Source organism: Mauremys mutica, chromosome 15, assembly GCF_020497125.1.
Source record: "Mauremys mutica isolate MM-2020 ecotype Southern chromosome 15, ASM2049712v1, whole genome shotgun sequence".
Taxonomy (NCBI): Eukaryota; Metazoa; Chordata; order Testudines; family Geoemydidae; genus Mauremys; species Mauremys mutica.
The window spans coordinates 219,922-245,816 of record NC_059086.1 but is presented as its reverse complement, the minus strand read 5'-3'; the positions used below and the strand labels follow the sequence as shown (position 1 = coordinate 245,816).

The 25,895-nt window shown below is 44.3% G+C and overlaps 1 protein-coding gene and 1 long non-coding RNA gene across 3 annotated transcripts in view; one reads left to right on the top strand and one right to left on the bottom strand.

Moving 5' to 3' along the window:
- Window positions 1-15,150, bottom strand: part of LOC123350678 — a 151,198-nt gene extending 136,048 nt beyond the window's left edge. Inside the window, exons 1-2 of the long non-coding RNA XR_006573792.1 lie at window positions 15,062-15,150; window positions 2,035-2,150 (exon numbers count right to left, since the gene is read on the bottom strand). This is a non-coding gene — a long non-coding RNA (uncharacterized LOC123350678). The remainder of the gene's footprint in view (window positions 1-2,034; window positions 2,151-15,061) is intronic.
- Window positions 15,151-17,615: 2,465 nt separating this feature from the next.
- LOC123350686 (leucine-rich repeat and fibronectin type III domain-containing protein 1-like protein) overlaps window positions 17,616-25,895 on the top strand; it is a 217,594-nt gene continuing 209,314 nt past the window's right edge. For both annotated transcript variants that reach the window (XM_044989367.1, XM_044989368.1), the window contains exon 1: window positions 17,616-17,866. The gene's annotated coding sequence lies outside the window, so the exon portion shown is untranslated. The remainder of the gene's footprint in view (window positions 17,867-25,895) is intronic.

Genomic DNA, 25,895 nt, shown 5'->3' with positions numbered 1-25,895 from the left:
CAGCAACAGAGAGAAACTATCCCAAGCTCCAGGCCTTTATGGGTCTCTTAGACTATTTCCCTTTGTGCAGATCATGTCTCTTCTGCATCATTAATGAAGCCTTTTTATTTCATTAAATTTTAAGAAATGCCACATTACACACATAGCCAAATGCAAAGATTAGCAAAAGGAAAAATCTATTTCTGGTCAGTGACTACAATGCAGTGCCATCTGCTGGGGGCTGCAAGCCAGCTGCCTGTAGTTATCATTCAAGCAAAGCCCAAGTCCCCCCGCTCACACACACCCTCCCCCCCGAATCATTTGTGTTTGGCAGTGCTTTGTTCCAGTTATATATTTTTGTACAGTGGTTTGCACACTAGGAAACACCCTGAACCATCTAACTGGAGTAACCATGGAGCTGGATAAGACATGCCTCTATATCCCATTGATGCAGAAAACAAATTGCTGACACGTGAAGTCACCTAAGAATGCTACAAACTCCCTGAAATGCAAACAGAAAGTGTGAGGCTAACATCAAGGAGAGATGAACTACTACAGGTGCACATGAGAATGCATGTGCATGTGTGCACACACACACACACACACACACACACACACACCGCTATTCCCACACAGCTGCTCTCACTTTTTACAAAGCTAAGACCTCCTTAGTCAATTGAAAGAGTTTCTCTGACACTAATTTGAGGAGAAGGATGCAAAAAGGCAGTGACACACTGAGCAATCTGTGCTCGTGTCTTATGACATGCTCTAAGGACAAACTTTTAAACCAGCCTGGCAGAATCTGATTTTGCAGAAGTGTTGGTAGCTTGGACACTCAGAAGCAACTTGATATATTTATCTCAGGAAACTGTTTCAAGGAGCAGATGAACAAACAGAGCATAAAGAAGCACAGGAATTTGCTTTTACCTATGAGGAGTTTGCTTTCATCCTAGTCACAAATGTGCATTTATCCACAATCAGAATACCTTGGCCATTTCTGTTCTAAAAAGGCTCAGAACTGGAAGAGCAAGGACAATGATAGCAGCAGGGTCAGGGGAAGCCTAGGGCTGGGATAGCAGGGAGGCTGTGGGTCAGGACTGAGCTCTGCCAATGCCCAGGGGGGTGGAGGGGGGAAGGATGTAATGATATAAAAACAGAATGAATTCAACATGGAGTCTCTTTCCTTGGCCATGGGGAGGTTACCAATTAGCTCACCTGGTACAGATCCTGCAGCTAAAAGGGCCTTGGTTTGCAGCTCAGTTTTGAGTGTGCTTACCGTCACAGGCAGGGCTTTGATTGGCAATGGCATCCATAATAATTAGCAAGCTAACAAAACAGGGCTAGAATCACCCCAGCTTTACTCATGTGGAAAATTCCTGCTTCTCTTTTATTTTTAATGTGAAATATAAAAACATTTTTAAAAAAAGGGAGGGGGGGGTGAAATTCAGCCCTGTACAGAGGGCCTAGCACAAGGCCCAGATAGTACTTAAATCCTAGTAAAGGCAAACCATTCATTTTACACAAAATATAAAGCTGAGATGTGGCAGACCATTGTTAGGAGAGGCTTTTCCTCTTGGTGACAGCATTCTGGACACCGAGCAATGGGTGCCTTATAAATGTGTGAAATAATAATTACTATTCAGTGTGGTGTTAATATGAAAACAGGCAATTGTATGAAGTTGTCCATTTAAAAAAAATTTCTAAATGTTTTATGGAATAAAGTCTATTTTCACTTGAACCACATGTGGTCCTATACCAAGAGTCCTGTTGTAATGGACTGTCTCCCTGTCATTTTCTCTCCTTGTCTTAGTCCCCTGCAGTCTCAAAGATGGCAGGTTTCCCTTTCCTTCCATGTGGTTCAGGGTCCCCAATCCTGATCAGAGATGCACTGTGTTTTTCCACACACTCTTGAGCTCTGCTCAGAATTGGTCCCCAAGTGTTTTCAGAACACAATGCAATCCTGCTCTAAGCTGTCATGTGTCTAGTTAAACAGGAATTTGTCACTTCTTCCCTATGTCCCTGGCAGCCCTTGGGATCGTTTTTTGCATTGCTTACCTCTTAAATTTCCTTTATCTTGAGATCAAACATCAGTGATTTCCCTGGGAAGATTCATAGCAGCAGAAGGCCTGTTCCATATTCTTTATTTAGGGAATCAGGATAAAAGGCAGGTGCTAAAACAAAACAAAAACAGACAAGTGCTTTGTGTTTGTTTTCTTAAGACTGGGTCTCACAGTCATTCCATTTGCTATGAGATAGCTCATTGCTGCACAAGAACTCCTTGGACACAAATCAGAGACTGTGACAGTAGTCATGAACATCGGAATAAGACTAACCCTATGAAGTTATAAAAAATAAAACAAAAACCCTACACCTTTTTTTGGAGTCAGCTCAAAATATGGGTCTTGGTTCCTGGACTCCCCCACTTAAATGCAGTTCATGTTCCTACAGCTAAACTATTAATGTAAGTATAAATAGGTTGTCAAAATGCAAAGGTACAGTTAAACAAAACACACTGCACTGGAGTTTATAAACAGGCTGAGAGGATGCCACTGAACTCTATTAATTCCCCACTCTGAACTGACTGTGGTGCCTTGGCATTGTTTCTTTTAATGCTTTGCACAGGAAGATACTACTGTTACCTGGAGTAATAAATGATGACTATTAAACTATCCCCCCCTGCACATCACACTCTGCAGGTCAAAAAGGTCTTGTATTTTTCAACAGAAATGGGAGCAAATTTCACCACAATTGAAACAGTTTTTAGTTATGGCATAAAAAACGAGGCAGAATCAGGAGCTTCTGCAGGGTAGAGAATAGTATCAGAGCTAATCACAGGTATTATGGTATTTGGTAACTAGAAACACATTCAGAAAAAAGCCCAGCGGATTATCTCTGATGTGGAATCCCAGGCACTTCCTACAGGCTTCTAGACTCCATGTTACAGACTAACTGAGGCATTTTCTCCCCTCCCCCCAACCCCCCTTTTTGCAGCAGAGCTGCTAGTAATGAAGGTATAGTTTGTTCTTCAAAATGTGCCTCCTTTGCTTCAGATGCCGAATCATGATGCCAAGACCTGACACTTCATCTGCAGGACTCCAATTCTCATCTTTTGTACCACCTCCAACTGGTGCATGTGGTTGCTTTTCTGGCCCTGATCTGCTCCCGTAGCCACCCAATGAAAGAACGTGGACTATGAGGGGAATCTGGGGAAAGGCGGTCAGGTTTCAGGATGGATTTAGTTGGGTGTGACACCAGGGATCCAAGGTAGTGGCCCTGGCAGCTACTAGACAAAACAAAGGCCTCTCCCCATGTGACACTAGCCTCGATGCACACTCAACATCTCTCTTTCCTGTACCACTTACTGCTTCCAAAACGAAGTGTCCCGTCCCCCCGCCCCAGCATGGAGTATCCCCAAGTAGCTCAGAGAGTCACTGTAAACCTGGTGCAGTGGGAACAGCCAGGAAAAATGGGGGGTGCCCAATGCATCGCTGCACCCTGGAAATCTCCAGTTGCTAGAATGACTCCTGGGTGTGTGTGCTGCCAACCTAGTTTGGAACTGGCTTGATGTCTACTGGCCCCATAACTCACAGGAAGGGGGGCCCATTTTGCATTCCCTACCTGAATGATGCCTTGGCCAGAAGGCCCACGCCTCAGGCCCTTTGATTCCCAATCTTGGAAGCTGATCCCTTCTCATTGATTTTTGCCAGCGAAATGGGTTATTGCTGCCTCTCAGCAGGTAGCGTATTAATTTTCTGTGACATCTGAATTTGTTACCCAAGTTAACATCATTCAGTTTGTCAGGTCCTGTGGAGAATGACAGAGCCAATGGAAATTGCTCTGGCATTAATTACACACTATATCCCCTGCAGCAGTTCATCCTGACGATGAGATGCCCCTACTGCAGTAGATGCACTGTTAATGCAATAAGACAAACATTTTAAACTAGACCAGGGGGTTGCAAACTGGCACATTCATCGCTGTTGTGCTGTCGCCGCCAGAGTCCCAGTGTTTAAAGTTGCACTGAAACAAAGAGAGCAATTCCAGATTTAGGGCTGTGCTTCTATCCAGCACTCCGGGAAGTATGATCCCAGGGAGAAACAGCGTCATGTTGCACAGCTGCTCCTTCTGAGAGGCCTCTTTTGATGCTACTTTTACAGGAGCAGTGCCACAGAAATCACACAGCCCTGAATTGTCCCCTCTGGATCCACATGGGATGGATTTGAAGCTGCCCTGTAATAATTTATTAAGACTGTATGTTGGCCTGCCTATTGAGATGTTACCGTATGAATATATTGGTTTAGTATAGGGGGCTGTTGGGAAAAACAAGCAGGAAGGGAAAGAATGGCTTGAGATAAACCACTTCTCAGCAAACACTTAAGAGTTGTTAAGAGACGATGCCAGGATAGGAAAAGGCCTGAGAATGCAGAAGAACAGAAGATCTCTGGCAGTTTGAAAAAGGTCGGTCAGTCTTTCTCTCAAGAGAGGCAGGTAGTTGTTCAAGGGAACCCGACAAACACAGCAACCTGATGGGGATGGGCTGGGTGTGAAGAAGTTAGGCCTGCCATCAGGGGATGGTAAAACTATAGATATACACATACACAGAGTTTTAAAATCCTTTTTTTCTAAATGTTTTGTTCCTAAGATTACACAAAACTTCGGTTTAAGACTGTCTGGTCACTGTATAGCACCTGTAGCACCCTGAAAGGGAAGAAATGCAAGTGCCAGAACCCAATGGGGCCTGCTGGGTAAGCAGTGTTGGTACACAGGGTACCGTCACACAAGGGTTGGTCTAGGTGTGGGAGAACTGTGGAGGCCAGGAGACCTGAAGGCATGAGGCCTGGCATTTGAGGGGGTGCACTCAGAGAAACCAGAAAGAGGCCAGAGACACAGCTAACCCTGTAACTGGGACGCCTTGCATGAAAGGGACTGTGCACAAGCCATCACCATGCTACCAGCACAGATTGGGGGCTTGAGCCATCTCCCACCCCAAAGCTCCCAGCAGGTGCTCTGTATGGATTGATTTAAATCACCAAACTGGAAACCTTGATAAAAATAAATCTGTTTTAATTTTGTTTTGCATTTGTACTTTCAGTTATTTTGCTAAAGAGAGGTCAATTCCCATCAGTTGGTACTTTTTAGTTAACAAGGATAGAAAATATCTATACACATCTTTATTTAAGCAATTATATAGCTTAGCACACATTTATTGAGATTCTTAATTTTTATAGTTTTACTACATTAGAAAATGGTGAATGACATTTCTTATTTACTAGATATGATTAATTTTTCACTTGTAATTTGTGTCAAACTGCATTTGGATGGAAATTGAAGGAATTCAATTACAAATGCATGAACAGCATTTTAAAATTGTTTTAATTAGTTAAATACAACTAGCTTAAGGTGCTAAATACATAGGAAAAAGTACATGTTTTGCATTTAAAACTGATTTATTAAACAAAAAAGTATTATCTGCATTTAGTGAATTGAACTGGTTGTTTCTGGTCACCGTGTCCTTCGAGATTTTAGAACTAGTAGATCTCATTCTCTTAAACCTAGTTTTATTCATAGATTGGGAGAGGAAAATAAGCATTCCTGTGTTTTCAGCTCCCAAGCAACTTCTCAACTTTGAATGACTTAGTCCAGGGTTTCTCAAACAGGGGTCACCGCTTGTGTAGGAAAAGCCCCTGGCGGACCGGGCTGGTGTGTTTACCTGCCCCGTCCGCAGGTTCGGCCGATCGCGGCTCCCACTGGCCACAGATTGCTGCTCCCATTGACCTGTGACCCCTGTTTAAGAAACACTGACCTAGTCATTGAATTGCACTAGTTGAATAAACTGAAAAGAAGAAAATACTCTCTCTGCATCTGCAGAAGAGGGTACTGCTGTCAACAGTTGGTTTACCCCTTCAACAAATTCTAGTTCCAGGTGCTTACCAGTGACTTCCATCAATTCAGTGGTTTGACTTTCTTTAAAACTTTGGCAGCAAACATGTTTAGTACTGTTTAGAGGTTTTTAAGGTCAGGCTTGACAAAGCCCTGGCTGGGATGATTTAGTTGGGTTTGGTCCTGCTTTGAGCAGGGGGTTGGACTAGATGACCTCCTGAGGTCCCTTCCAACTCTGAGATTCTATGATTCTATGATTGTATGATACTGTTTAGTATTTTTTAATTTCATTTACATTATTTTAAAAGATTATATGAAGTTTAGGCCTTAACATGGGTTGTCAATTTCAAAATTTAAATAAATACATTTTTCTTTTTAAAAATTTAAGTACAACAATTCATACCCTAGCTCCATGGCTGGAGAGAGTGGTGGAGACAGGCTAGAGCCAGCAGAACTTGTACCTATTCCCTGTCCAGCCCCAGAGCTATTCCCCAGGAAAGATAATACAGCCTGGGACCATGTGATCTTCTCCACATATTCCTCACCCCTTCCCTGTGACAAATAAAGGCAAAGAGAGCTAATAGGACCATGCTACTGGGGGGAGGCCTGTTAAGAGCTGCACCCAAAAAGCCTCTTGCAGTGCACAACAAGACATTTTATTGGTCCTACAAAACCCAGATATACTTGTGTATACTTGGGTCCACTGGCACCTTAGCTATTAACCAACGAATCAAACAGATATAGCCATCTCCTTTTTATAGAATATTCTCATAACCAGCTCCACAATCAGCCAGCAAAGCAGGGACAGCAGTGCAGAGGCACCAGGGTTTGGGGTTGAATCCTGTGACTTCGCCACCAGGGGAGGGCGCCCCCACACAAGGCAACATGAGGATTTGGGGAGACTCTAATAGGAGGGAGATCCTTACAGAGATACAGACCCCTTCCTCCCCAGATCTCCCTCCTATGTGTTTTACTATTGCAGAAAGTGACCTGGCCCAAGGGCCTGTCCAAAGAACTCCGGGTGCCAATTACGGGGTAGGCAGGTCTTTAGGGGAGAAGGTGTCATGTAACCATGTCTCCAGACTGGGTGCCTCAGTACCTATGGCAGGTTTAGCACATGAGCAGCAGAGAGCAAAACCAGCATCCCTAATTCCCAAAGAGGAACCGGAGCTACAAAGTTCAGATCTGGGTTTTTTCCAGAGAGAGGATCAGAGCTGTGGTTGTGGCTCAGCCTAGGGGTCAAGTGCAGAGTTCCCATTGGGTGCACTCATATGCAGAATTCTGGTTCAGACCTATCTTTATTCATTACCCCTTTACATAGGGGGATCATCAACCCCAGCCTAATTTTGCCTTTTCTTAAATCTTTTGGCTAGCCCTCTGTGAAATGTGACAGGCTTTACATAGAACTAAGTAGAGATATTTTTCATTGGAAGCTGCATCCATTTTCTTTTCACTGAGGGGTATAATATACCTCTTTCCTACTGAAAAATTGTAGCTGCTTGAAATAACAGTGCTTTGCCTTCCAGAGAATGCTGCAGCCCTAGGAGGGAAGGGAGTACAGTGACAAACCCACAGCATGGTGGGGAATGTCAATACAGATTTGGGGTTTAAATGGCTTTTATAAATAGACAACATATCAGACTGGTGGGGGGAATGCAGCTGCCTGGTATTGTCCAGCATAGCTAATAAGCAGTAGGAGTAGCCTTCTCCAATGCTCATGACATGATATTCAGAGTCAAGAGAAAACCCTGAGCAGAATGCTCTCCAGACGCCAGAGAAAGGCACTTTGTTGCTACTGGTGTCATTGTCAGGAAAGTGGTGCTCTCTTTCCTCCAGCCAGGCAGCCCTTTGTCTAGCTATAATGCACCAATCACCGTGGTAACCAAATATAGTATGTATCAATAAGATGTTCAATAAATATTTAAGTTCAGTTTCAGCTGAACTGGTACTAAGTTATGGTAAGAGTGCAGTGGGCTCTGCACAGAGCCTACATATAATTTAATTCATGCTTTGAGAGCGTAAGTGGCATGTAGAACTTGTGCAGACCCCACTGCGTGGGATGAATGTCATCCAAAAGGTCTTTAACAACAACATCTTTACATAGCTCTGCTAATTACTAGGAGACCTATTGCCAATTAATTAATTTTGCAAATTAGCAAATGAATACATACAACAGAAAAGTAAGAGCAAGAGCAAGGCATCAAAAATGCACTTTGTTCATTTATTTGACAAATGCAGTTTAGTTTTAATTATGCATGACAATGCTTCTGAGTACTCGGGTAAGCGTTCTGCAAGAGATTTTGTATGAGTACGGATGCCTTAGTAACATGAGACCTCACTAAGTCTTCACTGGGAAGCAGGGAGAGACTTTCACATGCTTTTGGCATGTGAAATTAATGAGGGTCTACTATATTTTGCATTTATTTAGTGCCTGATATTCATAGAGCTCAAGGTTCTTCTCTAACCAGTAGCTCACATTCCTCCTCTAAGACACTGCACAGCTAAAAGTGCCAAAGGATAAAGCTTTTGCCATTGTGGATGAAAATAATGAAAACATCCTTGACTTATTTGCATAAATACACTGATGCTCCAGACAACCTGGGGTTCATATAGAGCAAGTTGACTTTCTGAAACATTACCCACTGAAGCTACAAGCCATCTCATCTGCAGGACTGTACTCAGGGCCGGCTCCAGACCCCAGCGCGGCAAGCACGCGCGTGGGGCGGCCCTTTCCCGGGGGGGCGGCAGGCTGGGCCGGCGGACCTGCCGCAGTCATGCCTGCGGGAGGTCCACCGGAGCCTCGGGACGACCGGACCTGCCGCAGGCATGACTGCGGAGGGGGCGCTCGTCCCGCGGCTCCAGTGGACCTGCCGCAGGCATGACTGCGGACGGTTCGCTGGTCCCGCGGCTCAGCTGGACCTCCCGCAGGCATGACTGCGGCAGCTCAAGCGGAGCCGCCGGACCTGTGAACCGTCTGCAGCTGCGGGAGGTCCAGCCGAGCCGCGCGACCAGCGGACCCTCCGCAGTCATGCCCGCGGGAGGTCCGCGGCTCCGGGGCGCCTCCCGCGCATGACTGCTTGGGGCGGCCAAAAAGGTAGAGCCGCCCCTGACTGTACTGAATCGGGACTCTTTTCAATACTGATTGTGATAAATAAAGGGTGGGGGGTAGCTCCCTTTGATGGACACCCAGCCAGCCAGTTAGCTGTTAAATCCCTCTTGGTAACTGTTCTTTACTTGCTTTACCTGTAAAGGGTTAAAAAGTCCCCCAGGTAAAGAAAGAACAGTGGATACCTGACCGAAAGAGCCAATGGAAAGTTAGAACTTTTTAAAATGGGGGAAAGAAGCTTTCCCTTTGTCTGTTGCTCCCTCTGGGCTGCAGGAACACCAAGCAGCAATGCTATAAGCAGAAATGCTGTGTAAGGTTTGAACCAGATATGAAAAATTATTTTCCATACCTAGCAGGACTCATTGGGATAAGGAATGCTTAGGTAGACATGATCAGGTTATTGCTTTATTTTGGCTTGTGGATCTCCTCTGTGCTAACACCGGATGCTTTTGTTTGCTTGTAACCTTTAAACTGAACCTCCAAGAAGCTATTTTGGGTACTTAATTTTTGGAATTGCTCTTTTAAAATCTAGCAAAACCCTAAGTTCCAAATATATTTTCTTTATTTTTTATTTTAATAAAATTTACCTTTTTAAAGAAAATTTACCTATGGATTGGATTTTTGGTGTCCTAAGAGGTTTGTACATATGCTGTTTGATTAGCTGGGGGCAACAGCTAATTTCCTTTGTTTTCTTTCTCAGCTCTTCCCCGGAGGGGGAGGTGAAAGGGCTTGAGGGTACCCCACAGGGAGGAATTCCCAAGTGCTCCTTCCTGGTCCAAGGGGTTTTTTTTGCATTTGGGTGGTGGCAGCGTTTACCAAGCCAAGGTCAGAGAGAAGCTGTAACCTTGGGAGTGTAATACAAGCCTGGAGTGGCAAGTATTAATTTTTAAAACACTTGTGGGCCCCCACTTCCTGCACTCGGAGTGACAGAGTGGGGATTCAGCCTTGACACTGATAAACAAGCAGGAGTGGCTTAGAGGCCACTGTGCCAATATGTCACCAGGGCCTGAGGTATTGCCTCCCTGCCATTCCCAGTCCCTAGTGAATTAGGAATGGTTCAGCACCACTAAGGGTTTAAATGGGACTTAAGTGATGAACAGGCCTCCACTTGGCCTTCTGCATTAGTGAATTCCAACCCAGAAGAATAACTCCATCTAAATTCTACTTCCTAACTTGGCAGGATTAGGGGAAATGAGAGGCTCGGAGTCCATTACTCATTATTTGGACTTGGCAGAATTCGATTTTCATTTGCTTGTAATTTCCACTCATAATACAGATTATTTTAAAGCATTTTTTCTATTTTTAAATGTTCACAGTTGTGCAAAGTTATGGGTTTTAAGCATTTTCTCAATGCTTTTCTCACAGTTGCAGGAAATTGGGGGAGGGGTCAGACTATTTAATTACAGTAGACATTCAAAAAGTTAAAGGTTTATAACCATTTTTCTTACTTTGCCTAGGTCAATTTCAATTGTTGTCTTTCTGTGCATGTACAGTGAAATCAACATTTACTGATAAAAATCTAATCCTTCCAAGCTTATTATTATTGGATCAGCGTCACAGCAGGATTTGGTCAGTGGGGTAACATTTATGCTGCTGATTCTGCAAGCTGTGGGGTGCAGAGAGTCATAAATATTCAAGCTTTTATGAGATGGAAAATCCTGAGATAACAGGTGTTGTGGCAGGTTGAATTCTCAGGGAGTCACGAGAGAAATCACTTAGCTCTGGGAGACTGGACAATAAATCTTAACCCACGACAGTGTGAACTGATTGCCCTAAAAATAGAAATCGTATTACACACACATTCAACTTATTCCTCTGGCCAAGCACGCAAGAGCCCGAGTCAACAGAGCTGGCTAATTTCCCACACAGAGGGTACCCTGGTGGAATTAAATATTCTGCCCTTGGAAATTCATTCATGTCCAAAATGATCTGCAGAGTTGATAGGCATCTAAGAGAAAACATACTTCTCAGTTCAAATTAAATAGATTTCTGAGCCAGGTAGAAAGGTTTTTCCCAAGTGAAAGCTCCAGAGTCTGTAAGTGTTACCTGACTGACAAATTCCTTCAGAACCAGGGTGGGTGGGGGAAGAACAGTCTTACCCACAGTGTCCCAGGTGCGCTACTCTATGCAACGAAATTTTAAAAGAGAGAGTGGAAAGTGATGGGGCAGCTGTGGTTTGGAAGTAGGTGTACAAGCAGTGTCCTTTCTGCCCCGGGAGGTGGGTCTATTCTTTTACTTTCAAGCGCAGCCAAAGAATTGTCAAATTTTGTAGCAATTTAGGTAAGCAATGGTTGTGCAAGTAAACAAGCCCAAAATTTGTAAATCAAAGAGTGGGAAGAGGAAGAATACCCATTGTGCCTGCCCTCATACAATTTAAATCAATCTGTCTCCATAATCTTTCATTGCGTGCAACCCTCTAGGTGGGCCATAAATGGCATTGCAAAAGCCTTTGATGCTTTGTGGAGACTGGATGCCTTATCCAAGAGTTGGACCACTAACTCCAAGGTATCTCTAGCAGGGTTCCAATAGCCTAATCCCAGCTCTGCCCCATATGTATCACGTCAAACTCTTGAACAAAAGATTAGAGTTAAACTAAGATTTATGCCACTAAGTAAGAAGCACCTTAGATGAGCAAGTTGTTGACAGCAGCACATTTTAGCATGAACTCTAGGTAAGATGCAAGCAGCGAGAGATTAGTATTTACAATACACAAATTTCAGAGACATCAAACAAGTCTCAGCAGGGGGAGCATATCTTATTTAGAGTACTTCCGTTTTTACCTCATTATATTAAACAAATGAAAAGGATCATAAACTCAGAATTTGCAGAAGTCTGCTGAGCCCTACAGGTCTTTATCTATTTCAGATGTGGAAAAAATGAAGCTAATCTGAATCCTTCATCTAGATGATGCAACACAACCAAATTGTATAATTTAGGCTTTGTTTGTTTTTCCTGAAACTTTTGAAATTATTTCTTCAGAAATTAAAAGTAGCACTAGAGGCCCTTCTAAAACAATGGGATGTAGCTACTACCATCACGGCCTAAGTCACCAAGCAGAAAGCCTGCTGAAAAATGTTAAATGCAGATTTTTGTCTATCTTACAGGTCCTCCTTCTGGAGTTAATACCAAACGGATGTCAAACTCAGCCTATTCAAGCTTCTCATAGACTGTTTCCTCATATGTAATACATATGCTCAGCTCCATAAGGTAATGCACAAATAGAATATTATAATTATTTCTATTGCAGTAGTGCCTGGATCTCTGAGTCATGGACACAGCTTCACTGTTTTAGACACAATAAAAAGATGGCCCCTGCCCCACAAAGGTTACAGTCTAAGACACGAACACAGGTAGATAAAGATAGGCAGGCAGAGGAGCACAAGAAGAAATAAACATAGGATTGCTGGAAAATTAGAAAACTGACAAAGAGACTATTTTTCTGTTCACAGTAACCATAACCTGAAGAGCCATGAGTATTCTGCAGTATAATGCTGAGAGTTTCCAACAAAAAACTCTTTTGTGTTCCACATCCTAGAACACTGGGTATAGAAACTAGAAAATGACCTGCAACACCACTTTAATCAGACACAACAAATATTCTCAAACTTAATTAATTCATAGATTCCAAGGCCAACAGGAACCCTCACCAATTTATCAACATCCTTCTTGAGTTACAGGTACCAGAAGTGGACACAATATTCCAGCAGCCATCACACCAGTGCCAAAAACCTCTTGACTCCTACTCAAGATTCCTGTTTATGCATCCCGGGATCGCATTAGCTCTTCTTCAAATAGAAGAAACCTCAGACCCAATTTTCCTCCACACCTGTCTGGGGCCTTCTCAGCTCAGGCTAAAGCCATTTTCCCTGTACAAGTATTTAACATCATGTATACACAACATTTTCCATTACATGCGTCTGACGAAGTGGGTATTCACCCACAAAAGCTTATGCTCTAATACATCCAAAGGCGGCACGCGAGCTGATTTTCAGTGGCACTTACACTGCCCGGGTCCTGGCCACCGGTCCAGCGGGCTCTGCATTTTAATTTAATTTTAAATGAAGTTTCTTAAACATTTAAAAAACCTTATTTACTTTACATACAACAATAGTTTAGTTATAAAATGTATTACTGGCACGCGAAACCTTAAATCAGAGTGAATAAATGAAGACTCGGCACAGCACTTCTGAAAGGTTGCCGACCCCTGCATTAGCTTTTCTACCTGGAAGCTATCTCCCCTCGACTGGGATGTGCCAGCAAACGACTATTTCTAATCCTGAGTGGCAAGACGTTTCCAGTTGTAAATATTGTACCTGCTCTGTTTGAGTCTGCTCAGAGATGTGAATGACATCTCCAGCTATTTACTGTAGTTGATATTATCTGACTGTGGTTCAGAGGGTAGTAATACAGCAGCAGCATTTCACCTCTCACAGCCCAGGTTAGTAGTTTATCTGGCAGCTGTTCAGGGGCCCTATGTAAGTTGGTGAGTCTCAGTCCATTTCTTAACAAATAGGTATCTACCTCAGTAAACCCAACACCATAAGATGACCCCTTGTTTTGCAGTTCCAGGATAGAGGCTAGAGTTTATGTAGGCCATTAAGAATTCAATACTTTTTTTTCAAACTGATGGTTCCTCCTATGCAGGCTGAAGGGGACTTTGCACTGCTTCTCTCTGGGTTATTTTGGGGGTCCAGACACACCAAGTATCCAGCCCTGGGATTGATTTCTGTGAGTGGGTGGTAGTCACTCATTGCAGGGTCAAGGTGTAGAAATTTAGCAACAACAACAACAAAAAAACCCAACAAAACCCAGCAATCTTCCATGTGCAAGTCTATTCAGCATCTTGCCTTTCCTCTCTTCACTCTGTGCTGTCACAGAATGACTGAGAATGTCATTGTGCCACATTTTTATTCTTTAGCATACATAAAAATTAATTAAACAAATTAAGTGACTTTGACACAAAAAATGGAAGGAATAAGGGAATGTAATAATTCACCCACAGAGTGAATGCAATTGATGGAATTAAAGGGGCAATTCTGACATTGGCAAAATGAAGCACAATTCATATTACAAGTAGGAAACAATCAAAAAAGCACCACAACAGAAATACAACATGTATAAGAATAACTCAAGGAAGAGAAAAATCTGCAGCCAAAATTGGTGTCAGAGTCAACAGAAAGAGAGAAACTTCAATGCATATCTCCACTGATTCACAAAGGAGACTGACAAAGAAACCTGCATAGAAGAAATTAATAGGATGTAAGAGGAACATATATAAACCACTGAAGCACTGCCAGCTCCAAGCATTCAGAAGTCAATGCCTTGGACTCTTAGCATAAACATATCCTATTTTTTTAAGAAAAAGTTTTTTACTTTACACTGAATTGGTTGGAATAATGCCAGGATTGCATATCCCGGCTCCATCTCTTTAAGCCTTCATCTTGACAGAGAGGTCAGCAGCACACAGCAATCTGGCGAGCAAGATGTGGTCACAGCATAGGTTTGACCTTTCTGCAGACACCTCCATGGGGGACTGTGTATTCCAATTTTTACAAAACTGTAATTAAATTAGTGTTCCAGCATCACTTGGATCTGTGAGTATAACATGCACACATTGACACTGCACTGTTGCCAAATCTTGTAACTTCATCATGAGTCTTGCAATATTTACTATTTTCCTTAAAGCCCCAGCTCCTGGAGTCATGTTGTTAGGTGAGAATCCCAGCTTTAATTTAAAAAACGAAGTGTCTAATCCTTGTGGTTGTGGAGAAAAGCTTGAAAACATGACTGGAGCAAACCCATAAGCTTCAAATGCTAGAAGGCAAATAAAAATAACCCAATGTGCATTTTTAAAAACAAAAGTCTCATAATTTTTGGGAGTCTGACATGATTTTGCACTGCCTGGCACTGGCAATACTGCCATGGTTTATGTATGTAAGGTGCTCAGCTCCTTGAGAGCTTTGGAAAATGGAGCAGTAGGATCTGATCAGTGCCAGGGGAGGGGACCTCAGTTTGTTGTGTGGTCCCCAAATGCCCCCAAACCACATGCCCAGATATAATACCAGCTGCACTCAGATATAATACCAGCAACTTTACCTGGGCAAGGACACAACCCACGATTAGTAAGAGGGACCTTTCAGCAACACACACAGCACCCCCTCAACAGTACAATGCACGAAGACCCCAGTCCTTAAGAGTACTACCAGTGACCCATTATGAGTTCATATTGCACCATCTCAGCCTCAGTCCTGTAGGCCTATTACAGGTATCTATTACCTCTCATGGTGATCCCTAGTGCTTGGGAGCAACAGGAGCTCCCAGTCTCTATCCTCTCACAGGCCTCCATCGCCATGGCTACCACTCCAGTCAAGACTCCCAGGCAGGCCACTTTCCCAGCCTGGCTGCAGCCACCTATGCTGCTTCTCCCTAGGCCTATCCCTAGTCCCATGTCCAAGCTACCTTTGGGCCTGCTTGCTCCAGCCTCAGTCCTGGGGCACCTCTTTCCAATCCTACTTGTATGCCCACTGGCTGATAAAGTGGCCTACAGCCAGTCCCCATCCCCACTTCAAAAGTGCTAAGCTCCCACTCTAGAAGTACATGCCCTTTCTCCAACCAAGAGCAGGGAGTGAGGGGTGGCATTTCCTCCCAGTCCTCTGGCCAATAGCTGCATAGGGCCTGCTCTATTTGCTGAACCCTTAATCAATTATCTGGGCTTTGGGCAGGTAGGTCTGCCCTGTTTTAGACTGCTGCTGTGGGTATGGGAAGGGAGGCCATTCTCTCCGGCAGCCTGCAGAACACGCAGTAGTGCTCCTAGCACCTCCCCTTGTGCACTATGGCTAAAACTCTTAGCTAGAGCTAGTGATTTGGGGTGCTGGGGTTTCTGAGTGCCCAACTTGAGGCACTTTAAAAGGGGCCTGATTTTTAGAAGTCCAAAACAACCATAGCTGAATTCATTGGTGCTGCTGATGCTTAGCAGCTCTGGAAAAATGAGGCACCTTTAAAGTGTCCCAACTTGAGCACCCAGACCCTGGGGCACCCCAAATAACAGCCATTTCTGAATGTTTGGGCCCACAATAATAGGGAATAGCTGTGCAGGCAGCTTGACATGTGCAGCGATGGGCAGGAGTGACCAAGTGTCCTATACTCCACAAACTGCATTGAATAAATGCAGGAGAAGACTCTGAGGTTCCCCAGGAATGGGGAAAATAAATGTAAATTTAGATTAAAGATGCTGTAGCTTTAACCCCTCACAGACCCATATGCTCTCTCACCCCTTGCTCTCCAGGAAGAAGTGTGGAAATTGCCATAATGGACTAGACACATGCCCTATCTCTGACAATGTCCAGATGTTTCAGAGGACAGTGCAAGAACCCCCACAGTATATAGATGGGAGGCAATAAAAACCTCCCATGATGGTCCTACCCTTACCACTAATAGAGATTGCCTTTAAAACATGAGGGTTTATCGCTTGTCCTATAATGCCTGCATCTGTAATTTTCACTCCATGCATCTGAAGAAGTGGGGTTTTTACCCAGGAAAGCTTATGCCCAAATAAATTGGTTAGTCTTTAAGGTGCCACCAGATGACTCCTTGTTTTTGTCCTATATTCCGTTAGTATTAACTATTTATAACTCTGGAAAGTCTTGTTAACCACATAGATGTCTCATCTCTGTTTGAACCTTGCTAAATTCTTAGCCAGCAGAACATCCTGGGAGAAGTGAGTTCCACAGGCTAGTCACACCTTGTGTGAAAACGTATTTCCCGCCGATATCTGTTTTGAATTTGCCACTTCCCAATGCAATTGAACCTCCTCTTCTTCTTCTGGAGGGGGGAGATAGAAGCTCCCGCTCCCCCTGCTCTAGCCCAGTAGTTTTAAACCCGTGGTCTTGGGACCCCTGAGGGTGTCTAAGATTTCCAAGGCGTCTGCACCTGGCACCTCCATTCGGAATGTGTTAGGAGTCTGCCAGTCTAGACTACCCCTTATTTCATATACCACCATGCTCATCCCAGCGGCTCCTCAGTCCCGCTGAAACACCCCCCGCAGGCACCGCGCTCCCGTCACCTCCTCTCCCGCCTTCCCGCCTCCAGCGCCGCCGGGGCCGGGCGCGAGCAGCCGCCGCAGCCCCGCCCCCTCCCCTTCCCCAATAGGTATCTGCGGGGGAGGGGGCGGCAGCCCGGCTGCTACCGCGCTTGCTCGGCTCCTCCGGCATGAGGGCGCGCCCGCCTCCCCGAGCCCGGCGGGCTGCGTCCCCAGCCGCCGCTGCCGCCGCCTGTTCCGGGGCTCGCCGGGCACCTCCGGCGGCAGGAGCGGGGCCGGACTGAGCCTCGCGCCCCGGCCATGTAGCCGCCGCCGCCGCGTCGCGTTACCGGGCGGGAGCCGCCCCGCGCCACCGCGAGCTTCGCCGCCGCCGCCGCCGCAGCAGCGGTGCCGGGTCCCCCGCCGCCCCGCCCCAAGACCGGCCAGGCGCGGTGCAGGGGGTCCCGGAGACAGGCCGGCTCAGCCCGGGCCGGGGGCCGCATGGAAGAGCCTCCCCCCCGCCGGCTCCGCAGCTAGCCGCCCGCCGGGCTGAGCCCCGCAGAGCCGCCTCAGCCCTGCCCTGCCTGCGCCGGGCGCGGTGACCGGGGAGCCCGCCTGCTGGGGGCTCGGGGGCCGGGCGGGCGGATTTACAGCGGGCTCTGGATTCCCTTTGGGGCGAAACCTGGATGTGATTTGTTCCTCTTCCTACCGACCGGCGGGCGGGCGGGCGGCCGGAGAAACCAGCCTGCGGGACTGAGCCGCTGGGCGGCCCCAGCGAGGGGCCCCTGGGCAGCTGCGACTCCTGCTTGGCCGGGGGCAGAGAGCTGGGGAGCCACCTGCCCACTCCGGACCGCTGCGGTGCCAGCGCCTCCACCTCTTCCAAGGTAATTCTCCCGCTTTCCACCCTCCAGACCTGCCTGTGCTGTTCCGACATTATCTGGCGTGCAAGGGAAGCGCTGATGTTGCGTGGTTTGGATGGTGGGTGACAGCGCTGCCCAGCTCTGCAAGGTGTTATCCCCTGGGGATGGTGCAGCCCTGATCCTGCTGTGTCGGGGACTCAGTACCTCTTCTTCTGGTTCAGAGCCCTAGATCTGGAAAAGAAGGAATATGTACATGGTGGCCAGTGAAAGTCAAAGCTAGGGGAGGGAGGGGTCGGGAGCCCTGGCATGTACTCATTTCGCTTTACAGACATGTCTAGATTTCTTGGCCCTATGTTTATCTAGAGGGTTAGTTAATTTTTAAAAAAGTTGTAGAAAGCTCTCGTTGTTGGTGCTATGAAAGAAGCACTTGGGAGGGTTTTAATATTTGTTGTTTCCTTGATGTCCTGATTTCCATGCTATTAAAAAAATGCATAGGAGTTAAACTTGAGAAAACAGATGATGAAGAGAGAAATCTTGCCTTTGTATGTATGCTGTCTAGGAGATACAGTGTCGGCTATAAACAGAGAGAGAGGCTCAACTGATAAGGGGACAAACAGCATCTAATTTTTTAATTATGTTTGCATTAGTGTTTGACTGCCTCAGCTTCTTAACATTTTCTCAGCATCAGCCATAAGATAAATAATATGGGATGAACAGACTCTAACAGTTTCATGATTTTTTCCCCTAGTTCTTGATAAATTGCTTTGTCATTGTCAGATGTGCCTTGTGTTGCTGTGCCAGTGTTTTAACACTCTCTCTCTCTCTGAAGAGAAATGAGATCCAACCTTAACATTACAAACACCTGCTGATAAGTGAGAGTGCTTCTTATTCAGTGAGTCACTTTACAGAGCAAGTCAGAGTTGATTTTACACTGAATAAGGCTCCTTGTAATTGGTAACTTGATCATATGTGATGGCTAAAATAAAACTCTCAACAGAATTCTCTCAGGCATTTCATTTTCCTCTTTGTACAATTCCTGGTTTAAATTATTGGTGCCTCATAGTTGAAAATGTGTTTTTTTTTGTTTTGTTTTTTTAAATGGCATCCAGAAGCCAAGACCTGCCAAAATCAAAGCTTGATAAGAATTAGGCTGGTTTTTTTGTGTGTGTTTAATTTTGGCATATAATTTATGAAAAAAGTTTCTAACATTCCACTTTATACAGATTTTCAAGGGTTACACCTAATGTGCTGTAACTAGCTGAAGGGAAGGAATCCTGATAAGCCATACGGTGCTGTTGTCTATGCGAGGCTCATGTTTTGTGCAGTGATAGGATGAAGTGGATCTATATAAATGGATCATAGTTGATTTTTTTAAAATCAGTTGTATTCACATTCAGTCAGAACATCCTTTCAGGTTTCTTTGCTGTCTGCAGCTGGTTAAATGACCTGCAACTACAGGACACTGTACAGTTCTCATGTAAGAGATTATGGTGTTGTCATTGAGACCTGCTAAGGTGATGCACATAATAAAAAAAATGAAATGACTGCATAGATTGTAGGTTTGAACTGAGTTTGCTCAGATAGGAAGAACCCTCCCAAGATCATTCACTGGGGAGCATAATTTCCAAAAGAACCAGACATAAATCTGCAGGTAATGGGGTTCTTTATCTAATAGGAGTTTGAAACATCACAATAGCATAGTTACCTAAGAGAGTTTGTTTTAAGGATGCAAGATGCTTTTCCCTTTAAGGTTATTTTGGTGAAGTTTTTCCTTCTATACACAGCAGCTGGGTGGGAGCACAGGCATGTAAAGACTCCTATGAAGTATGTATGCCATTTAAATCTTGAAGATGTCTTCCACCTTCTTAAATAAAATTTTATCAGGAGTTAAGATTGATTTCACCCCCCTTTCTGATCAGAATAAAGATGAAGTGCTTCTTCTAAAATGCCATGATATGCATTAAAATATTGCTTGTAGGTACAAGATAGCTTTCAGATAAAAGCAGTTATGCTGCTCAGGGACCAGGCTAAAATACAGCTTTGACTCAACTGATAGAAAATCATTCTGAACTCATGAGGCACAAATAGATTCTTTAGTAAAAAGGTGAGTGGATGTCAAAATCACTTCTGTTCAGGAAAGCTACTACAAAATATGCTGGCTGCTCTTTGCTTCTAAGAAGCCAGTTGAAACTAATTATGTTGGGAGAATGAGGAAGCATCATTGTAGACTTCAATGTGGCTGTTTAGAGACTCAAGGATATTAGATTGCATTAACATTTGATTATCTCATAAACCCCAAAAGTCATAGTTTAAAGGCAACTGGCTACGATTCTTCTCAAAATATGAAGTGATGCATTGATTTTTAATGTTTTGGGTGAATTTAGCATTGCTGAAAGGTGCTAGCTTTGGCAGCCCTGCTGTCTGAGAACCTCACCACAGAACTGGTTACAGCACTGACAGTGCAAGTCTTGCTCCCTGCCAGGCTGTGATGAAAGAGAATTCTCCAAGCCTATTCAGTCCTTGCTGAGATTACCACAAGGGGGCCCATTCTGTGTCCAGTAGGAATTGGTTTGAGACTCATTTTTTATGGTGGAAACTGAACAGCTATTGACCTGCCCTGGGTTTGAACTGATGACCTAGAGCTGAATGGGTCTATAGTCGATTACCAATTCCCAGAGCTACCCAGTCATCTTAGGCTCTGAGTGCATGGTTTAGACTGTGCTGTGGTTTTATACCTGTAACACGCGAGAATCTAAGGTATAATTTATACATGCCCCAGAAGAGCACTGGCTAAAGTCAAGTTTAAAATCAGAATCCTTTGGTGGGTCAGAAATAAATAGGAGTTTTAGGATGCTTGTGTGATGGGTATGGCTGAGCCCTCTGACCCATCAACCTGGGTTCCCTCTCACACTGTGATACTGTGACAAGCTGCAAACCTCTCCAGGTGCTGCACTTACACAGACAAGAATGCTTCTCCCAGCCACTCATGAACCAACAACAGAGAGGTTCCAGCCAATTCCCCCCTAGCTCAGGACCCCCACACCTGTACCATCTTGCCCTGGTCAGAAGCCTGACCAGTGTAAGTTTATTACCCAGTCTGCCTCCCCATCAATGTGGAGAGGATATGCACCAGCTTTTGTTCCTGAGCTGAGGTTTCCCAAGCATTTCAAGCAAAATACACTGTTCTAAGTAAAATATAAAACAGGTTTAATAACTACAGAAAGATAGATTTTAAGTGGTAGGCATAAAGGATAGAGATGGTTACCAAAGAAAATAAAAAATCAGTGCACAACCTAAGTTCTATAAACTAAACAGGATTTGAATCAAGCAGTGTTTCACCCTGATAGTACAAGCAGGTTACAGATCTTCCATACACAGGCTGGGACTCCTCTTCAGCCCAGGACCACCTTTCCCTTGTCAGTCTTTGTCCTCCAGATGTGTTTCCAGGTGTTGAGTTGTGAGGGGAAAGTGAGGGATAACTCAGTGGTTTGAGCGTTGGTCTGCTAAACCCAGGGTTGTGAGTTCAATCCTTGAGGGGGCCATTTAGGGCTCTGAGGCAAAAAAATCTGTCTAGGGATTGGTCCTGCTTTGAGCAGGGGGTTGGACTAGATGACCTCCTGAGGTCCCTTCCAACCCTGATATTCTATAGAAGAGGGGAAGTGACACCATAGTTTCTTCCAGCTTGCTGGAAAGACCCTTTGCTATGACATGAGTCAAGCAGTCTCCATTGTCTTCATGCTATCTCTGAGAAGTCTCCATTGTATACAGATCCTGGGATAGTTCTTGGGAGTGTGAATTCTCTTCAGTGGGCCATGAGCATGTCTGGCTGCTCCATTGTTGTATCTGAAAGGCTCCAACATATCAGTAACACAAACACATAGCAAAACTTCATAACTTCCCATACAATGATAGCACATACACTCTAACCAGGTATTAATGTTCAACAGATCAAGATTTTTAAAATAATAGCTCACAAGGCATACTTTGTATAGAGTATATCATAATTATATGACATTGTTGAATATGGGGGTTCCATGGTGCTGTTTTGAGGTACAGAGTGCCACAGCTTGTCATTGGGAACTAGTGTTTGTTCTAACTAGAAATGTGCTGCATGTGTTATCTTAGAAGCAATTCACAGATGCCCTTTAAGAATGCATTTCTGCGAGCAGATTGGCTCCTAATAGGTGTGTTTCAAGTCTGCACATCAAAGCTCACAGTTAAGTTCCTTCATCTTGATTTTTTTTTTCCAGAGAGGCATTTAACAGGGATTCGTTGTTAAGGCCAGAAGGAACCCTAATGATCATATAGTCTGATCACCTGCATAATGAAGGCTAGGGAATTGCACAAAAAGGTCCTGCATCGGGCCCATAAATTCTGGTTAAGTGTATTTTTTACTGTGTTGTAGCCATGTTGGTCCCAGGATATGAGTGACATCAGTTGGGTGAGGTCATATCTTTTTATTTGAAGTTGGTCCACATAGGCATTGTATGGGGAGGAGGGATAGCTCAGTGGTTTAAGCATTGGCTTGCTAAACCCAGGGTTGTGAGTTCAGTCCTTGAGGGGGCCACTTAGGAATCTGGGACAAAAATCAGTACTTGGTCCTGCCTAGTGAAGGCAGGGGGCTGGACTCAATGACCTTTCAAGGTTCCTTCCAGTTCTAGGAGATAGGTATGTCTCCAATTTTGGGGGAGCATTGGCCTGCTAAACCCAGGGTTGTGAGTTCAATCCTTGAGGGGGCCATTTGGGGATTGGTCCTGCTTTGAGCAGGGGGTTGGACTAGATGATCTCCTGAGGTCCCTTCCAACCCTAATAATCTATGATTCTAGGATTTTTTTAGAGAGATATACAATCTTGATTTGAAGAGTTCAGCTGACAGAGAATCCACCACATCTTTCAGCTCTTGCCAAGTATCTGCTCAGTGGTCTAGTGAGGTGACTGAAACATGAGGGCCTTGAGAGAGACTTTATTTGGAAGTTCAGAACTTGGCAGCTCAGATTTCCTTGTCTAAAACTTTAATTAGCTAGTTTACAATTTGGAGCTTCACTGTTGTGCTGGGTAGAACTGATCAATCCAGCTCCAACTGGCCTCAACAGCTCAAGTTCTTGCTCAGGTAGGACTGTTCTTACCATTTTGTGTGTGTATTTGTGTGTGTGTGTTGGGGGGCAGTTAGTAGGTAAAACTTTACTGAGAACACACAGACAGAATAAGACAGCAAAGACTCTGATGTATAAAATCTCGTTCATCTGTTAAAATAATTTGCTGATGAAAGGTGCCAGAGTCCTCTCTGGAGACGGGTGCTCTCTTCATCCACAAAAAGGTACAACATGAGACCAGAAGTGACTATGCAAGGTTTCTCTGGGTCCAGTGTACCTAGAGAAACCATCTTTAGGCAAGTTCGGCCTCCCTGTCCCTTTCAGTCGATTTGTTGTCTTTCTGCTGAGATTGCCAATAGAAATGGTTTTGGTGAAAAGTAATTTTGGGTTTTCATCAGAAATGAAAGCCTGGGCTTTGTTTTTAATGGAAAAAAAAAACTAAATTTGGTAAATGTTTTCAGGTTTTGGTTTAAAACTTGGGTTTCATTTTTTTCTAAATTGAAAGCAATTTTTTGTTTTACAGAAAATGGTATTCAGAAACAATTTTTTTCCAGTTTATCTTTAGTTGAAAAATGTTAATGGGAAATTTCAGCACCTCTCCCCCAGCCCAAATTTCCTGTGAAAAGTAATTGGCCTTTTTCTTTTATTTTTTTTTCTAGCTGGCTGTTCTGGTCGTGGGTGTTGAAGAGAGTTTTGCTGGAGGTTGTTAATGAAATGCTACCGTGATAATTACTTGGCACATCAGTGTGATCGAGCTGATTAGATCACTTCTCTTCTTTTTACAAAGCTAAAAACTCACAGGCCTACATTTGCAAAAGTGACTAGGGATTCTGGGAGCCCAAGTGAGCACTTAAAAGAAGTCTGAGTTTTAGTACATTCTGTAAATTGGTCTTCCCTTCAAGTGTTTCAAGTTGTGAGGTAGTATGGCCAGATGGATAGAGCACTAGACTGGGACTTAGGAGACCTGCATTCTATTCCCAGCTTGTCCACTGATCTGCTGGGTAAATCCATTCGCCCCTCTGTGCCTCAGTTTCCCCACCTGAAAAATGGGGATGACGATGCTTGCCTTATTTATAATGTGCTTTTGGATCTGCTCAGGAAAAGGGCTATATAAAATCCAGAGATTATAATTGGTTATTACCCCAACTCACTGGCCATGTTTGAATATTTAGGCCATGGCAACTATGTGACACAGGATCAGCTGGATCTCAGAGCTCAGGAAATGCAGAGTCCAGGGGTTCAAGGCCAAATCCCAATTTATTAGCCACAAGAACGCACAAAAGCTCCAAATAGGGTTCCTGGATTCTTTCTGTCATCACTATGTACAGGCAGTCCTTGGACTTATGACACAATTGGTTCCTGAAAATTGCGTGGTAAATTGAAATATTGTAACTCTGAACCTCAATCCACTCCATTGTGGAACTGAGCGTTGTAAAGTCGAAACCAGTTGTCGTACATTGAATCAGGGTGTCAATTCAGAAATGTCATAAGTGCCATTTGTTGTAAGTCAAATGTCGTAAAGTCGAGGACTGCCTGTACTCCTTCTGATGACTTACCAGGCCCGCCTACTCATAAAGGGGTAGCACCCTATCCCAAAGTAGCCAGCTGTTGGATTGTGATGATATGAAAACCTGCCCATAGGTCTCAGCATTGTCAGACCACAACCAGATAGGTTGCCCGCCAGCCAAGAACTTTAATTCTTCCAAATGCCTTGGACCATTTGTCTCTGGCCTTCTCATTGTATTCTTTTCAGAAAATGGAATGGTCAATCTGCTTGCATGTTCCAGTAGGATTTGCACTAATCTAACAGGGGAATCATTTCTATGGATATAATAAGTGAAATTTTGCTGCATTGGGAGGTATTGAACAAAGAACTCTTGAGCATAATTTCAAAAGAGGATCTCCATTGATTTTTGTAACTGAGAAACTGTATGCCTCTGATCCAATGCTTGGTTTTATGTCCTTTTCCAGAAGAGCAATTAGTCTGGGAAAATTGGCAGTGCTCAGCCCAGTTGTGACAGGAGTTCACTATGGAATAGAATTCCTTTGAAATATGTGCATATTCTCATCTAATCAGTCATGATCACATTTCCAGACACATTTCTAGGATCACTGAATCTCTGCTGAGCCCAATCATGTGTACTCAGTACAATCTTGTGCAAGACCAAATAACTCCGCCTTTTGCTAAAGCTAGTGGTTCCAGAGAGAGAGAGAGAGATAGAGATTTTTTTTATCAAAACTAAATTATTTATATCCTTGTTGCAGCTCTTTGGCACCCAGCAGTTTCTGAAAGGGATTGTTCAGCACAAAGAGGGAGAGAAAAAAAATTAAGAAATCCCAGCCCAGTCTTTGCACCTCATGATGCTTTCAAGTTTACTTTTTCCTGGAGAATAACATGTGCTCCTAACCAGAGCCCCACCCGTGCCATCACTTCCATGTTCCTGATTATCTTCAGTATTGACAACCAAATACTTTCTTTTCTCAGGAAAGAATGCACAGTCTGCTGGGCTTTGGGAGGCAGGGGCCGGGGTAGGGTGGAGGGAAGGAAGGAATGATATTCTACCTCTTTTAAGGAACAGTCTGGAGCTTATAGCTAAAACAGCCTGTGCGCAATCAAGGAGCGCCCTGCCTCATCCTTGGGGCTGGGCTGTATAAACAGGAAAAGAAAGCTGAGCAGGAGCAAGAGAGAGGGGACTGGGAGCCGTGCTGGATGGGCCCTAGAAACTTTGTTTTTCTGACCATATGTTTGGCTGCTCTATTTCATGCCTTTTAGGTAAGGGCCTTACGAACTGGGTTTTGGCGTCCCCTGTCTCGAATCTAGTACATGTACTTAAAAATAGCTAAGCTTGTGCAATTTTGGGTCATTTTTTTCTGGGAGGGGTTTTTCCTGAAGGGAGATTTAGAAAACTGTAAGGCCCTGTTCGTACTGTGGTCCTTCCCCAGACATAATTCCCACTATA